Source organism: Elephantulus edwardii, unplaced genomic scaffold (assembly GCF_000299155.1).
Source record: "Elephantulus edwardii isolate Elephantulus edwardi_28Jun2011 unplaced genomic scaffold, EleEdw1.0 scaffold00109, whole genome shotgun sequence".
In the NCBI taxonomy this organism is placed as follows: Eukaryota; Metazoa; Chordata; class Mammalia; order Macroscelidea; family Macroscelididae; genus Elephantulus; species Elephantulus edwardii.
The window spans coordinates 3,591,330-3,594,962 of NW_006399859.1; the positions used below are offsets into that span (position 1 = coordinate 3,591,330).

Here is a 3,633-nt window from a genome sequence, read left to right on the forward strand (position 1 = left end):
GTGAGTCAAAATCAAATCCTTGGAAAATGATCATGGTGCTAAGAGTTTGTCTTAGTCAGAGGTTGTAATGACAGCTGTATCAGTAAGTGAATAAACACTTAGGATATCTCTGGCACTCAAGCTTGAAGGAAAAGGGAAGAAACTTATGAGTATTTTTTGAAGTACAACAAAGGCTAAGGCAGCAAATGAGATCTTAAACAGTAAGAGCTTCTTTACAAATACAGGCACAAAGAAAAAGAGTAAGCAGGAAAGGAATCGTTGACAGCAAAAGGAAAAAAAGGGTTCCTTCCTTACCGCCCCAGCTTTTTTTCTGGTGGTTCCCAGGCAACAGAATCCAACATCATGACCTTGAAAGGCAGCCGCATAGTCATCCAGTTTTTCAAAGTCCACGACTTCTTGGTTCTATACAACAAGAAAAGGGTCAAATATAAATGAATACTATTCAAAAATAGAAAAAGCATTCATCTCCTTTTACAGAGAAAATTACGGAGCTACATTTCATGTTGAGCATTTTACTGTAGCTTGAGTGACAGTTTATTTACAGAACAAATTAATTTGCCTTTCAACAATTTGTGCACATTTTATTTGTGACATTAGTTGCAATCCCCTCAATGTGTCAGCCCTCTTCTTACTTCTTCCAGGGGTCCCTGTTTCTGATCATCCTTCTTTCCTGTCTTCTGAACTCTGTTTTTGGGCAAATGCTGCATTTCTTTTGGTCAAGTATGACTTATTGTGCCTATTCCTTGGAGAGACACATGACGTTTGGAAGGGAGGAAGGTCAGCAAGGGAGAGGAAGAGCCTCAATCAGGTGGATTGACAAGTTGTCTGCTACCATGGGTGTCAGGAAGTGTGAGGACAGAGCAGGGTTCAGATCTTTTAGTCATAGGGTCCCTATGAGTCCTACTGGATTTGATGGCACCTAACAACAACATGATTTATTTTTCTGAGAATCACCTTCCTTGTTAGTGCTATTGTTTATTTCATAGGTTAGTCTATTGATGGACCTAATATTTTATAGGTTAGTCTATTGTTTGACCTAAAGGTGTCTCCTAGATGTGGGATCAGTTCCATCCAGATTTGAAGGGTGACAAAAGGCCACAGTCTCAAGGATTCCTTTAACTACTGCTGATGCTTTAATATATTTTGTTCTACATTTTTCTCCCCCTCTATCCAGAATTTTCTAGTGTGATCCAGATCAGAGTGGTTGGTGTACCATCTAGATTTTCAGGCCTCAGGTCAGTGGAGGCTGTGGCCCACTCTTCCTTTGAAGTAATTGTTTGAGTATTTGATGTGATTATTTGAGGATTTGATTGCTGTCACTTTTCCCAACAGGAAGGCCCTACAATCTCAGCTCTAGAAACACTCCTGTCTCTGGACAATGAACTCAACCACCCTTTAGTTAACTTGCTTGTTGTTGTCAGGTGCTATTGGGTCAAATACAACTCACGGTAACCCTCTCCTATCCTGTGACTTCCTCACTATCCCTGATATACACAGCCCGTTGCTGCAGTCACTGTCAAATCATCTTGGTGAAGGGCTTCCTTTTTTTTCACTGACCCTCCACATTTCCAAGTATGGTATCTTTTATCCAAGGATTGGACCCTCCTAAAAACATGCCCACACATTTCTGCTGTTTCTGAAGCTGAAAATGCTGAAAGGCCTACTCAACCTTAAATGTTGCAGTCTCCCAAGAAGCAATAATTTAAATTCAAAATCAACAACACATTTATGGGCTCATAACTGAATGGTGATCCAGATTTCTAAAGTCAAGTATAATTTTCTCTCCAGGGGGAAAAAAAAAGAGACCTTTCTGTATCTCACTAGGAAAGGAAAGTGTCAACACAGTACAACGTGAGGGTAAAGGGTGGTGTTTGGAATGCCAGGCACTAAGGTTCAGATCTTGGCTTTATCCCTTGTTATGTATCACTGAGTCGCCTGTGACTCACAACGACCCTATGTACAACTCTGAACCCTGCTCTATCCTGAACCAACTTTACTGTCTGTGACACACCTACCCCCATTATCCCAGTCACTGAGTCAATTCACCTCATTGAGGGTCTTTCTCTCTTGCATTATCCCTCCACCCTCCCAAGTATGATGTCCCTCTACAAGAATTGGTCCGTCTGGCAACATGCCCAAAGGGTCTCACCCTCTCCAGGACGAACTGGTTTGTTCTCCTAGCAGTCCATTGTATATTCAACATTCTTCTCCAGCACCAAAGCTTGAAGGCATCAATTCTCCTTCTACCATCCCTAGTCTTTGTCCAGCTTTTTACTTATCACACTCAAATCCAATCTACTGCCATTGAGTCGAGTCCAACTCATAGCAACTTTCTAGCAGGTTTCTGAGGCTGCAGCTCTTCACAGGAGACATTGCCCAGCCTTATCCTGAAGAGCAGCTAATGCACTTGAATCACTGGCCTTTTTGTTGGAAACCCATTACATAAAGTGCTACGCCACCAGGGCTCTGCCACTTACTGGCCTTGTAATGAGGCAAAGTCATTTATCATATGCCGCAGTATGCCTTCCCCCCTTTTCAGTTCATAAAATATGGATGCTAATTTTTCCTTCACTCTAATTCAGGGATGCCTGATATTCCTAGGGCTTATCTCTGCTTCTGAATCAGAATTTACATAGATTTTCATGCACACTGAAATTTAAGAACTTTTAGCTAACCTTTTAAGTTTGCTGGGAGAGTTGAAAAAATTTAAGTTTATAAGTTGTTTGTATGTGTTGGCAGTGCAACTAGTGACCATACCAGAGCTCCAAAAATAATAAAGATTTTTTTAAAGTTCCTCAACCTAGCTTTTAAAAAATTGTTTTATTTTTCTATACCATCAGTTGTTTAAAAATAATTTTCTAGAATCACACTCAATGATGAAGAAAAAGAGCTTTTCACAAATAGTCTGGTCAAAGGGTTGTTGTTAAGAGCTGTTGAGTTGTAGACGACTCATAGCAACCCTATGAAGCAAACAGCTGAACACCTATATAACTTTCATTGTTTCTCCAGGTTCATAGGGTTTCCGGAGGCAAGCTATTTCGGAAGTGGATGCCACTACTGTTTCCAAAGTTCTTTTAATCAAAGAGCTCCACCAAACACTGTCTACCATGGGTAACCCATTATCCCTTTGGATGCATCAGTGCCACAGTGTTTAGCATCAAAGCAACCACAAATTACCTCTGTATAGCAAGTGGACAGACTAGTGCTATACCACTTAGAAGAATGTTTGACCGAAACCAATTAAAACTAGGCCTGAGTGGTGCAGATTAAAATCACCCACCTTTGACTTGGTAGCATAACATTCCATCCACTAGGCTCACAGAGCTCTCTCTATGTTGTTGTTAAGTGCTGTCGAGTTGTAGATGACTCACAGCAACCCTATGAACAAAAGGCCTGAACAACTGTATAACTTTCATCGTTTCAGCAGGTTCATAGGGATTCTGGAGGCAAGCTATTTCGGAAGTGGATACCACTCCTGCTTCCAAGCTAATTTTAATCGGGGAGCGCCATCAAACACTGTCCACCATGTTGTTGTTATGTGCCATCGAGTCGTTTCCGACTCATAGCGACCGTATGCACAACAGCCCTAAACCCTGCTCTATCCTGCGCCAACCGCACCGCCTCTGACACACC

The 3,633-nt window shown here is 41.5% G+C and overlaps 1 pseudogene; it reads right to left on the reverse strand.

Moving 5' to 3' along the window:
* The window catches only part of LOC102857556, a 27,939-nt pseudogene that overhangs the window by 17,310 nt on the left and 6,996 nt on the right, over positions 1-3,633 (reverse strand).